We start from the raw sequence: 14,017 nt of genomic DNA on the forward strand, positions 1-14,017 counted from the left end.
ATTGAAGTTGTCTCATGTCAAACTCCATTGAAAATTCAGTATTTCTTGTTATGCTCTAACTAATCTTTTTATAAAGTGCTTTAAGTGATATATACATAGCACATTTCCCCCCTTCTCTATTCTAAAATAATCAAAAAGACTTTGGTAAAAGACAGGGAATGTGTTTGAAATTAGATGTTAATTTGGCCTCTACTCCTCTGCCTTGGCATTGGAATGGCAATTCATTGGCTCCTGATGATCCAAACTAGTTCGAGCCCCTAAGCTATCAGTCTTTCTTCGTTTACCCTTCCTTCCTTGAGGCCATTGCTACTGGTTTTATAACAAGAAGGATCTGGTATCATCAAACCCAGCTGTACACATGCTGAGTGATTTCTGTGACATAACAAATTACATTTCCACAGGCTTCAGTAAAATGCATTTTCATTTATAATATTACCAGAAAAAAAAAACAACAAACAACTCAAAACAATCAGCATGACTTGCTCTTCGACAGTTCAGTTACAAAGAAAGGAGTTTAAAAGAATAAATACCAAGGAAAGATGTGTTTGTTATGTAATCAATTTCTGAGAAACCAAATATACCCTTAAAGATATTTTAATCAGATATAGTTAGACACTCCATTCCTAGGTCTTGTCAGTGTTAAGGGATTTCCAAATCTTTATATCTGATTATAGTAGCTGAACATCTTTGGCTTTTTTTCCCATCAGATTTGTAGCGTTTATCTGTAGCAGCCTCCACAGAAAATCACAGTGTGTAACTTTCTATCAAACAGAAGGACTGTCATTGATTTTTTTATTTTGCAATAACATTAATGCTGTTGGTAGATCCAAATGATAGAAACCAGAGTCCTGTTGTGCTAACCACTGAGTGAATACACAGCGCTATAAACTCACCTGTGGTTTCCTCGGGTATGGTATCTGTAGATGACAACACATTATCATCAGTAACCGATATTGTTGTGCTCTTAAATAGATAAAAACCCCCAGTACTCTTGATGTTGAACAGTTAGGCAACATAGGATTTATGTTAGTTAACTGTATTTTTGGATGTGTGATCTGAATCCAAGAACTGAAAGAAAAACTATAATTTAAAATGAAATGACTCAACTTTGGTTTTCTTTCATGATCTCAACTAACAAATCCAAGGAGTATTTTGGCACACTCTAAGTTCTTTCCTGCTGATTTTTCACTTGTATTTGCTGTATAGAATATGCATTTGAATTCTTTTTTGTGTGTTTTTTCATAGAGAGTTCCAAACAGAATGTAATTGGTTCAGGTTTAAAGGCTGCATCACTTTTAAGACTTGCAGTGTACTGCAAGATGCCACTAAATACAGCAGGAACTTTGAACTTTAGTTATTTATACTATCTTTTAGTTTTCCTGTAATTGCAAATCCCACTGGTGTACAATAAAATTGCAAGCACTTCATTTCCTTAAAAAGTTATTGGTTATATCAACCCAAAAATGATACAACCCATTCTAGCTCCCACTCAAGTCAGGAAAAAAAAAAATCTTTCCCAAGTATTTGCTATTGAACAAAACTTCTAAATGCTTACAGCTGCTCATACTGCATCTAGTGAAGAACAATCCTGTTTAATTGGGAGGCTTTGCCTGACAATCTGCTGTAAGGAATATCTAGGGCATTCCTGATGGCAGCTCCATGTCTGCTGACCCTGGGAACATCAACCATTAAATGTTGAGTAGAAGTCTTTGGAAACTAATTTCCTCAAACATTGTGAAATAAAATTATAAAACAGCAGTATTCTGTCCATTCACATTGCTTTTGATCACAGCAGCAGAATGAAAGTGTTTATGATCACATAGAATTTTTTCAGTTCGCACAATTTTTCCCTCAAATAATAGAACATCTCTCCAGTTCCCTCCCTAAAACAAAAGAAGTAACAATTTGAACAGTCTAAAAAACTTTAGACAAAACCTGAGGTCCTTTACTGAACAACCTGAATAAGTAAAAAAGGACATAAAATCAATTATACCGTATGTCTAGGGGAGCTGATCTGTGCTTGTTTTCTCCAAAGATGCCAGGGACATGGTGGAAGCAGCAAGATCATGAGGGATGGAAGGACGTAGTTCACACCTCTTCCTGGGTATGGAAAGCAGGGGGAGCTGAGGGTGTCACCATTCAGACACAGGAGACAGCCTAGGGAAAACAGTCTTCACTTATCTTTCCACAGAACTTCTTGCTTCCATGTGCAGCTGCTGTGACATTGCATTTGCTTTTGTCTTATGGAGAAATTACTATGCAAAACTCTCCCAGAAGCTGATGGTAATGAATATTTGTCAGATTGATTTTTTTTTTTTTGGGTAGATGTTTATCATGCTATAACTGGAAACTTCCAATTGTCTACTATATGGAGTGACTGCTTGCAATTGTCCCATGCATACACACTTCAGAATGAATGTGTCTCTTCCTTTGTGCTAGTTATCCACTTTAACTCAAAATGAACAGCTTTGGGGAGACTTTCTCTCAGAAAAGTCCTTAACATTTGAATTAGTTTTTTATCTTCTGGTCCAATTTGCTGTGTCTTTGGGACATAATACATAGCCTATTTTTGTGAAAAATCAAGGATGTTGGCAGGCATGGAGGCTTTGGGTTGCAGTTGGATGACTGTTATTTTCTTCTTGGGATAGTTCAAGTACTTATTTCCATTTCAACTGAGTCCTTTTATCAATGCCTTCATTTTGATAGTACAAGGAAGTGATTATTACAAAAAAGAAGATAGAATTACATATGTAGCTCCTGCACATTTCTTCCTTTACTCACTCTTGTCTTTTTAATTAGAATCTCTATCCCCTGCTGACAAACCTGATTGAAATCTGACATTTTTATGTAAACTATTTCATTAACAGCTCTATCGTGCTACAGCTATTTTTAAGATTTTAGCCTTTGAATTCTTAGTAAATATATGGCTGATGGAAGAACAAACAGTGAACGGCCTTATTTTGTTTATATAGCAGCAGCAGTGCAGACACCAATCCCCCCGCCTCAGCTTCTGTTCTAGATTGAGAATGTCCACTAGAGACAAGAGGCACTTCAAGGTGTGTAGACATTAGCCCTTGGTCTCCTTTTGTTATCTTCTGGTGCTATTTAAAATATGACAGTGGACTTAGAAGGCCAACATGGGTTTTGAACTCTTTCCTGTCAACTTCTGTCTTTAATGAACCCCCAGGTCTGAATAAGTAGTAAAACCACTTAATGATTGAATTTGAGCTTGGCATAACTGCAAAAAATAGTGTTTTTTTTCCTTCAATAGCATGTCTGTACATCCCTCTTCCTGCTTGAGTGTTCTGTAATGAAGCTTATTTATGAAATTCAGGTTTCACAAGTCAAATTCTGGCTTCCTAGAGCAGACTTAGGATAGATGTCCCCTTCTGAAACAAAACCTCTTACAAGTTTTCAGTGTGTCCAATCAAATAATTATTATGCAATACTTTTAACAAAGCAGTTTTTATTATGCAAAATATAAAGAAAAAATAAAAATACGTTGAACATGATACTTCTGATTTAAATAATTTCAATAACTACGATGTTTTCAGGCTATGGAGAGGAATAAGAGTGATACATATTTTATAACTGAACTTATACGATACAGAATACTAATTATTGTTGAGGGCAATAAGTCAAACACTCAAATGTTAGGTAGTAATAGTTGGTGATTTGACTCTAGCTGGACACTGGGTAAGCACCAAAGCCACTCTGCCGCTCCCTTCCTCAGGTGGGCAGGTGCGAAAAAAATATAATGAAGGGCTCATGGGTTGAGATAAGGTTAGGGAGAGATCACTCACTCATTGCTATCACAGGCGAAACTTAGGTGATACAACTTTGGGAAATTAATTGAACTCATTATTTATTACTTATTGTTGCCAAGTGAAATAAGAGTAGGGTAACAAGAAGTACAATAAACCCTAAAAACAGCTTCCACCCACCACTCCCTCCTTCCTGGGCTTAACTTTATTACTGATTTTATACTGCAACCCTAGCAGTGCAGGAAGATGGGAAAAGTCCTCCATGGACTTGTCAAACATGAGTCCATCCCACAGGCTTAAGTTCTTCACAAACTACTCCAGCATGAGTCCCTTCCATGCAATGCAGCCCTGCAGGAACAAGCTGCTGCAGTGTGACCCTGTGGGGTCACATGTTCTGTCAAAAACCTGTTCCAGTGTGGGCCTCTTTCTCTACGGGCCCACAGGTCCTGTTGTGAGCCTGCTCCAGCGTGGGTTTCTCATGGGGTCAGAGCTCCCTTTGGGAATGTCCCTGCTCTGGGATCGGGCCCTCCAGGGCCTGCAGGTGGATCTCTACTCCCCCTGAACCTCTGCTGGCTGCAGGGGAATCTCAGGTCCAGCACCTGGAGCACCTCCTCCCTCTCCTTCCTCACCTGCCTTGGTGTCTGCAGGGCTGTTGCTCTCATGTATTCTCACACCTCTCTTCTCTGGCCACAATTATTTTGTGCAATAACTTTCTTTCTTTAATATTACATCCCAGAGGTGCTACCACCATCACTGCTGGGCTCAACCCTGGCCAGCAGCATGTCTGTTTTAGAGCCAGCTGGCATTGGCTCTCCTGGACACACTAAGGGAAGCTTCCGGCAGCTTCTTAGAGAAGCCACACCTGTAGCCCTTCCACGACCAGAATCTTGCCACGAAAACCCAATACAACTGAAGTTTGTATCACCAAGTGATCCTATTTCAATTTTCCTGCAGACCCACTACTTCCAATTTTTGTTCATTATGAAATATAACCTTGCTTATACCCTGAACTGACAATGTCACAATGCAGGCTTATTATTGTTATAAATATATAAATTCTTATATATGTGTAAGAATGAAAAAAACAACTCATAGTAGAAACTAGCTTCGCACATTTATATGGTCTGCCTGCAATAATGGAAGTGCTTTACTTTCCCAGCAAAGCTCACAGCTGTTTGGGAAATGGTGGGATCTCTTTAGTTTTGGGATCACTATGGGACAGAGGAAAAAAATGAAGGCTTAAAGTTTGATGGCAGAGAGCTCAGCTCAACACAGATTCTTAATAGATTTTTAGTACTGCTTCTAGGCAACTTTTGAAACACATCCCCAAAAAAATGCACTTGCTAAATTCTCAAGTGATACCAACATGCACCAAAACTTTGTGAAACAGTGGGCTGGGCTTCCTTTCAAGTCAAGAAAGACATAGGTACCTCCTTAGACTCTCATTGCTCTAGTCTGGCCTGAGTTCAACTAGCAACAAAACAGAAGATCAGACTGTGAGGTCCTTTAGTGTCTGAGTAAAATCATCAAAGTAATGAAATTCAGTCGAGTTTGCAATGTGTGGGTTGGTGTGTGTGTGTTGGTTGCTTGTTTCTATTTCTCAGTAACAAACACTCACTAGTTTTTAATTTATTTTCTCTTTTGTCTTTGCCTACTACTGCTTCTATATCCAGTTTCAAGTTGCTAAGAATTTTGCTCTGTAACAATTCCAGATTACAAAGACTGAGTTTAAACAACACCATCTAGTTCTTTTCTAACAGGCAACTGAATACAGTGTAGAAGTAACTGAGGAAAATATCACTTGAACTGGACTTGTACCTTTTATTGCTGCTGTCAAATTATCTGATGGGAAGTGCATAGCTGGAAAAATGCTTGCAATATGTCATGCAGCTTGTTAAGATCCTGACTCTCTTCCTTCCTACAAAACTCCCCTTGACAAGTACATCTACCTTATTGTGTTCACTGTCAGTCTTAAGAGAGTGAAAAGGCAGAGATCAAGTGAGACTACGGTCATATAAATATGCTGTCTATGCCTAACTAAAGGGGTAAACAAACTCTCATTAAAGATAGTCAAATTCTTTATAAGAAAACCCATTACTGATTAGTCCTTTTTTTGTTAATATCTATTTAATTTACGTGCATTTTTTAGTGGATTTAAGATTGTTATGCTCAAGCAAAACAGTAAGGTTCATACAGGGGTTTGCACTAATTTAGATAAATCACTTTTTACAAGTGATTTGGATGTTTGCCTACTTTGGGAATTTACTATTAAATAAAATCAAATAGCACAGACAATTCCACCACCCCTTGGTAAGTTTGTTATAGGGCTCTTAGTGCTAGATCACCACAGAAATGTTGTATGAGTTACGAGGACTTCACAGCTGGTTAAAATTCCTTTTAGAAATTGCGAAGGTCTAATTCTACGACAGCAGGAGTTATGCCAAGTATCTTCTCTATCCACTCATCCCCAAAAAGGCCAGCACAAAACTGAAGTCTTAATGAGCTCTATGTCCTGTGTTTTAGACTTCTTGGCAGGGATGAAGTCTCATACATATATATATACATATATATATATATATATATATATATATATATATACATATATATATATATATATGTATATATATATATATATGTTTGTGTGTGTGTGTGTGTGTGTATTTTGTGTGTGTGATGTGTTAGTGTGTGTGTGTGTGCTCTCTATCTAAATTCCATTTGTACTGCTTGGTGATGTAGAAACACAGGAATTCAATATTAATGATCAGGGACAAGAAGAGAGAGGAGCAATTAATATATTGCTAATATATACCCTGGCTTAGTTTGAAGAGGTGTCTTGGGGCTAATATAAAAAAAAATGAAACTTGAATTAGTTTATATAAGAAAGTTGTAAATGGCAGCAGAATATATTACCATCCAAAGCTGAGGGGAAAAAGCAAATATTTTTATTATGTATTAATATAAAAATCTGTGAATCTTGATTCAAATTTAATAGCCCTTATGTCTCAGGTTTGTAACTTTAAATCATTTCAGTCTGAATTCTGACCGATGCAAGAGACCTGAGTTATTAATATTTCCTATTACTTCTACTCCTCAAACTTTATGACTGGATTTCTCCAAGGCATTCTTCATTCTCACTCCTATCTTCCTCTTCATTTTGAAAGTATCAGTTCAGGGAATTGGCTGAAAGATAGAAAAACAGACACATAAAAATTGTTTGACTGATAGTATTAATTGTAAAATATTTATTTTTCTTCCTGGAGGAGATATGAAGGTGAATCAGGAAATGGATGGCATTTTCAGATCACATGAATCAGTACCCAAGAATTCATCATTTTCACCAAATATCTAACTACTTTTAGGGACTTGAAGTTAGATGGTCCTTATTTAGAATTCATATAATAACTCTTTTACATCTTCATATTATATCGTCGTATAATAACTGCCTTATCAGTCAGACTTTAATGGAAATAAAGCAGCAATTGCTAAAAATCAGGTCACAGATTTCTAAACGTAAGTGAACATTTATTTATATAGCTGTGTTGAAAATATCTTACGCATACATAAAAACAAACCATTTTGTTTATAAAGAGCTTTAATATTAGAAATGCCGTGAGAAATATTACTTTATCTTTTGATCACAAATGGTAAACATAAACTCATCAGAAGAATGTCTAGTTCTCAAAAGCCACGTTTTAGACTCTCACCTAGCTTTCCCTAATTCATAGATACTATGGAGACCAGTCAGCTTAACCTTTAAATACAGAACATAACATCAGACAGTAGCTTAAGGGAAAACAACAAAGTTTGTAGCTATTGACATTCACTTCCCTATTATTTAAATGAAGAATTGCAATGGTGTCTTGCTAAGACAATGAAAATTATGTTCAGTCTGACCTTGCCCTATGTCTCTTACTGGGCATACACAGCTACAGCCTTTCCTGGCCTGCTTTTTAACAGTGTACTTCCCTACCAGACCCATCTGAGGATGAGGTTGGCAAACTTAAATCCTCTGGGTCATTTGCTTTTCTGGGATGAAGATGTCATTCCTATTTTTACATATAACAACATCACAAGTCCCTGGTATTTAAATATGGCAGACTCATGATGATCCAGCCTTGCAAGATGCTGCTCAATGCCAGCAGGAACGCTAAGGGCTCACTCAACTCAAATGCAGCAGGGCAAATACTTTCCTGAATCTCAGTGGGAAAGAAGAAAGAAACAGCCATGTAGAGCTGATGATTAGGTATTTCAACAATGTCATGTAAAAACTCTTTGCACTTTTGATTCAGGAAAGGGTGCTTGTTTGTATGCACCATTCTTCTGCCTGGTCTGCTCTGGAAAGGCTCTGGTCACCAGTAAGGTTTCTCCTCAGGAATAAATGATGTGGTTAGAAAACACAAAAGTAGGCAATTAACTGTGAGACTTCAAAGTTTTCCTCTGCCTGTTTTTCATGAATTAAACAAAAATGACTAATGTTTTCAATGGTCTGGAAAAAGTAACATGCAGTGGTAATAAAGACTTTGAACTCTGTGATCATGAAGCAAGCAAAGTCCTTTCCCTATGATGGAAGTATAACTCAAGCTTCAGTTTTACTGAAGCTAAGACCTTCTTCTTTTTCTATTTTTTTTTTTTCTTTTTAACCTGACTTAAACTTTCAGTTTGCTGTATCTGACTTTGTTTTTCTAAATGGTGAAAGAGATGCTTACTATCCAAGGTGCTTTTGATGGATACTGTGAAGACAGGCCTTCCCTTACACTGTGACTTTCCCATCTGAACAGATGGAAATCCACCCCCTTCCCTGCTTTTTAACACTCTTTACATCCTGCCACCACAGGAATGAGCTGAAATCTGGCTTCCCACCAAACTGGCCAAAAGCCTGAAGGTGCGGTGCAGCCTTTCCTCTTCCAACTGCAGTACCTTTACTGCTTCCACATGCTGCCATCCCTTAATATGCTGGGTCTGTTTTGTTGGAAGGAGATTAAAAATTACTAACAGTGAGAAATATAATGTCAGGAAAATACGAGGCAGAAGAGAAAGACGAGCTCCATACTGGAAGAAAAGCTGGATGCGATGGACTTGATCTTTTTTCCCCTTAGTTTAAATCAATCAGATAGCAGAGTTTTCCCTGCTTTCTCCCTTACCCTTAGCATAATGTTCCTAGATTATATTAGAATGTCCTTATTAATTTTGGATATAGTAACACAATGAGGCTTAGCCTAGGACTGGGACACCACTGTGCAACTTGTGAAGAAACAAAAAACCCTCAGCGCCTACTTGCAAGGGTATGTGTGGGGATTGCATCACCTAAAATTGCTGGGCTCACTCACTCAACTCATCTGGTTTAACTCTGTAACTTAGACATAGCATAGAGTTGCATGTAACATTAAAAATGTTACAGTTTGTACCTTAATTTCAAACATGATTAATCTCACAGGCAGTTTCAGACATCTTTGCCCTTGAGCTTTTGAAATAAAATTAAATAAAATTAAGAATTGACATCATGACTGGTCTTCATAAAACTGGTACAGAACTATAAAGTGCATGACTTAAATGCTCTGTGGGTGATATAAAGTCAATATGATTCCAGTGGAATTTTTTAGAACGTACTGTATGTACTGTATGTCATTAACAGAGTATAATATAAAGATATAAATGTGGTGTGTTTTTTTTTTTTATTCTTTTTACTTATATGCCTGTTGTTTCATAGCCAAATTGCAGACAAAATTTTAGAGGCTAAAATGTACAACACTCAGGGGCTAGAATTTTGATAGGTTTTTTTGCTGGCAGTTTTGGATACACGGTGCTTACTTTTCGCAGATAAAGTAGGGATGTTTTTCTTTTTTTACCCAGCAGTTGAAAAAACAAATATATCTCCTTTTGAAAAACAAAGTCTAAATGTATTTTAATAGGTGGAGGTACATACGAAGTGTAGGACTTGTTGATTGGAACATGTCTTAATAATACTCCAAAGAAGTTAACAGCATAGGTACGCGAGTCATCTTATATTTGCACTTACTTTGATGGAAATTTTTATATGTAATTATTATATTTTCTGTACAAGTATTTTCTGCATCAGAAGGAAATCACATGAGAAAAAGACTCCAAGCATTACAATAATTACAGTAGTGGCCTCTTAAACACTATTGTTATAAATAAGGAAACATCCTTGAGTATCAGGGTTACACGACTTTATGAAAAAAAAAAAAAAGAAAAGCTTGGCCTTTAGTACTTGGGTTTTTTTTTTCTTTTTTTTTTTTAATATCAAAAAAATAATCAGAAAGAATGTTCCAAAATCCAGGACTTCATTTTAAAGATAATTTCAAACTTCTGTTAATGTTTCTACTTGAACAAGTTTCTTTTATATCCTAGCCAAAGTAAAATTGAGCTTGTAGTTTAAGGCAATTTGGATTTGGAACATTTGGCTTGCTGATAAATTTTGACGCTAGTTGTTTTAATTAGCTAATTTTTATAGGATTACTGTAGCATGGATGAATTGCATGGTTTTGTTTGTTTTAATAAACTCTTACTGCTTTTAGTTTTCTAAGCTATGGTCTTGCTGCAAACAACAAAAGTCAATTTCTGCTAAAGTTTGTAGTAGAAACGCCCAAATGCTATCATAAAAGAAAAAACCCAACTCTGATGGAATTAATTACAATGCACACATGAACAAAAATAACCTCCTAGGTTAATACAGGTGAGCTGACAAAACACAAAGGCATGCGCCGAAACCCGGTGAGCGCGAAAATGCGAACACACGTACCTGGGGGGAGATGCCTACGCGCCCCCGCTGCAGCCCCGCGGTGCCACGTCTTACCGTCCCACGCACGCCCCGGGACCTTTATAGGGGACTCTCCCAGGGCCAGGAAATCAACTTTTGGGGCTGACACGTCGGTGGTACCATGGCGGGGGGGGGGGAGGGAGGGGACTGGAGAGGGCGGAGAGGGACTCGCCTGAGGCTCTTACGTGGCGGCAGAAATGTCAGCACCGCACTCCCCCTCGCAGCGGGGCCGGGGCCGCTGGTGCGGGGCTCCTGTTGCCTACGCGGTTCCTCGGCCAGGGCCGGGACACTGGGTCTGTCTGGCCAGCTGGCTGTGGCATGGCATGGGAGGGGTGTGTAGAGCCGCGGGGCGCGCAGCTTGGGAACTCCCGGGGCGCTCCCGAGCCCCTTCCGTCCCGGGGAGTCGCTGGCGCCCAGCCCTCCTTCGCCTTTTCTATCTGCTGTTGCCCGGTTTTGGTACATTGCCCCGACACCGGAGCCCCGCCGAGCCCCGGGCAGCGGCCGACAGCCCCTGCGGTCCTGGCATCGGCGGCGCTGCCCGTGTACCACCGCCTCCCCTCCCTCTTGCTGTCGCTCGCTGCAGCTCGCCAGGATCTGTTGTGCTTAGTTGTACTGGCGCTGAGGCGCCCCTGCTCAGATCTGATGGAAAAGGAGCAGCCTCAGGTCATGTTTTTGTGAGCTGCGGTGATTAAGGAATAAAAGGAAATAAAAACAAAAACCCCAAACCCCAAGGATAAATATCTCAACCAGTTGCAACTTCTCAGATGGCCCGGAGGGGGGAGCGCGGGGGAGGGCAGGGAGTAATGCGAGATCGCCCCAGCCCGGGGCAGCGCCGGCTGCGGGACGAGCCGGGCCGAGCCGCGCGCCGCATCGCCGGGGCCGGGCGGCCGCGGCTGCTCCGCCCCCGCGGCAGGGCGCTGGGTCCGGCCGCCGGGCGAGGCGCGTAGCTGCCGCGCCGTAAACTTGGTGGGAGCGAGCGGAGCACGGGCGGCTCGGCGGGGCTGCGGCCATGGCGGCGTGAGGCAGGGAGCGGCATCAGCCCGCGGCGAGCAGCCCACGGCGCCTCAGGTAACCCTGCCGGCCCTTCTTCCCCCCTCGCCGCAGCGGCGCTTTGGGAGCGCCGCGGGCATCGCGCGTTCCCGGCCGCCCTGCCCGTGAACGGGGCCGCCTCCCGGCTCCTCCACCCGCTGCGCCCCGCTGTCCGCCGGGCGCCCCGGGGGGCTCCGGGGCTGGGCAGGCCGGGGTCCGGGCGGGAGCGGCGCAGGGTGCCGGCAGGGGGAGCCGGCTGCGAGGCGGAGCGCCGCTGCCGCTGGGCTCCGGTGCCGCGGAGCGCTGCCGGCGCTCGGAGCCCGTCTCGGGCATTGCCCGGCCCCACCCCCGAAAGTCCACCGAGCCTTTCAGAACGGGCGGGCGTTCTCCCCCGTAGACGGTGCTGTTTATCGGGACCAGAAAACAACAGACGGACTGGAAGCCGCATCTCCAGAGGGGCCGGAACCAGGACCGCGGGTGCTCCGCGCAGTGGGACCCCCGCGCCCCTCTTGCCCTCAGAGCGCGTTCTCGCCCAGGAGAGTGAGGTGCGTTGCGTCGCTGAGCCCCGGCTGCGGGGAGGCAGCCGATGGCTCAGGGACGTTTCGGAGGGTTTTGTCACACTTCAGCAAGTGAAGTTTGCTCAGGTTCATCTTCTGGTGAGAGAAGAAGTGGCGTGAAAGGCACCGTCAGTTGTCTGAGAAACGTGGGTCTTCAGTGGGATGTTCGTGTAGTGCGCTTTGAAACACCGATGTGCTTTTATTCTCTCTGTTTTATTTAACCGCACTGTCTTTGGTCTGCGGCGTGACTGTAGTTCGGCACTTTCTGACTTGGGGAGTTAGAGTTTACCATTCCACAACGATGCAGATGGAAACACCTCTGTCAATTGTATGCATATATCGTTCTGTGAACATTGTTTACCAGATAAATGAGAACTATTAGGGCTTGTTGTATCATTCCAGATGCTGAGTCTGCATTGTAGATTGACACAACGATAATCTGCCCGGGATTATTCCTGGGGGCAGCTGGAATGGGGGGAGCTGTCAGTGCATCTGCTCCTTCAGCAAACCGGACTATAGGCAGGAGAGGTCTGTGCATACAGGAACACGCAGCCTTGTGAAGATGATTAGAATTTGTAAGATTGTAGCTGTGAAAAACATTCTAAAACGAAAACATGGTGTTAAAATTACTGTGACACCGTTTTCCAGGAGCCCTAAGGTAGTGCATCTGAAGGTGTTACTTTCTGAAAGCTGACTAACAACTCTTGGTTTGAATTTTGGTTTAAAAGCCTGATGTGATGCTAGCCCAGCTAGAGTGAGGTAGAGTAGATTTTTTTTCGACGTAGTGGAAATTGCACTCAAATCTTATTTCTAGGAGTTTGAGCATCTCCTGATTGTTATATAAGGCTGACTCAGTTCAGTAAAGTTTGACTTAGAATTGTTGAACTTGCTGATGTCATATATGTAACACATAGTCAATCAAAAGTGTATTGCTGCCTTGAAAGGCTGAGTTATGGTCTTTGCTACTTTGCTTAGTAGAGTGAATGATGTTGGTAGATTTCTGGATTTAGTGCTGTGTTCCCACCTTCCTCTCCAGCAGGTACCAATAATATAACTTTATTACATTTACTAATGAATTCATCTCATTTTCTCATTTTAATGCTGAACAGCTGTGAGGAGTCCTGCTGAGAGCTAAGGTTTTGCTCTGGGGTGTGCCAGTTTACTTCTCTGTTTGAGAGGTTCTTTTGAACTAAGTAGTGTAAGCACTGGCTTCTGAGTTGTACTCCTTATTCCTTGGGATGTTGTTACAGATTTGTTTTGGTTGACAAAGCTGAAGACTTTAATATCTGAAGTGTCTCATTTCTTTTAATCTTTAACTAGTGCTGTTTTCATAAAATACTTACAGGTAGTAGGAGTGCCTGTGCACTTTGTAATGATCCATAAACATGGTTGTAGCAGGTTTGTTGTACTCATTTCCTGCTGGGCAGAGATGCAGTGTGGTAACTGTATTGCTGCTGTTTTCAGAAGAAAGAATTGTGTCTTCCTTTTCTCCCAGCCACTTAGTGAAACCACGTGGATTCTGACTTCTGTTGATATAGTCTTGTACAAATACAGGATTTTCAGTGAATGAAGTTCATTACTTTTCAGAGAGTAGCTGTACACTACAATCTGTGAACTACAGAAATACAACATAATTATCCAGCAAGTTTTGTTTTTTGTGTTAGAGGTTGCATGCAGGAATTCAGCCAAGGGAACAGCTAAGCTCCTGGGCTGAGCAGGACTGGAGAGACCTTTTTCTGCCCTCTGGTCTGCAACAGCTTTATCAGCAGTGTTGGCTGAGTCTGATTTCTGTGCTGTGGGACACGTAAGTGGATTGCTGATACTGCTATCAGTTGATAGTAGGTGTGTACTACCAGTATTATCTGTTGATGGTGGGGAGGAGGGTGTGT

General features: G+C 41.5%; 1 protein-coding gene, 1 long non-coding RNA gene and 1 other non-coding gene across 7 annotated transcripts in view; 1 reads left to right on the forward strand and 2 right to left on the reverse strand.

Annotated features, from left to right (window-relative positions):
- Positions 1–6,684: 6,684 nt before the first annotated feature.
- On the reverse strand, positions 6,685–11,069 carry LOC140682369 (uncharacterized). The gene is made up of 2 exons (XR_012053996.1): positions 10,525–11,069; positions 6,685–6,944 (listed from the first exon to the last, which is right to left on the reverse strand). It is a non-coding gene; the product is annotated as an uncharacterized lncRNA (long non-coding RNA).
- Positions 7,035–7,103, reverse strand: LOC121469534 (small nucleolar RNA SNORD123). Its single transcript, XR_005979662.1, has one exon. It is a non-coding gene; the product is annotated as a small nucleolar RNA SNORD123 (small nucleolar RNA).
- Positions 11,070–11,340: 271 nt separating the features above from the next.
- Positions 11,341–14,017, forward strand: part of SEMA5A (semaphorin 5A) — a 324,637-nt gene continuing 321,960 nt past the window's right edge. For 2 of the 5 annotated variants that reach the window (XM_072924332.1, XM_041714647.2), the window contains exon 1: positions 11,342–11,610. The gene's annotated coding sequence lies outside the window, so the exon portion shown is untranslated. Of the gene's footprint in view, positions 11,611–11,976; positions 12,117–14,017 lie in introns of those variants that run through there. The other 3 variants (XM_041714648.2, XM_041714646.2, XM_072924333.1) reach the window with 3 other exon arrangements.

The sequence above is a fragment of the Taeniopygia guttata genome, chromosome 2 (genome assembly GCF_048771995.1).
Source record: "Taeniopygia guttata chromosome 2, bTaeGut7.mat, whole genome shotgun sequence".
In the NCBI taxonomy this organism is placed as follows: Eukaryota; Metazoa; Chordata; class Aves; order Passeriformes; family Estrildidae; genus Taeniopygia; species Taeniopygia guttata.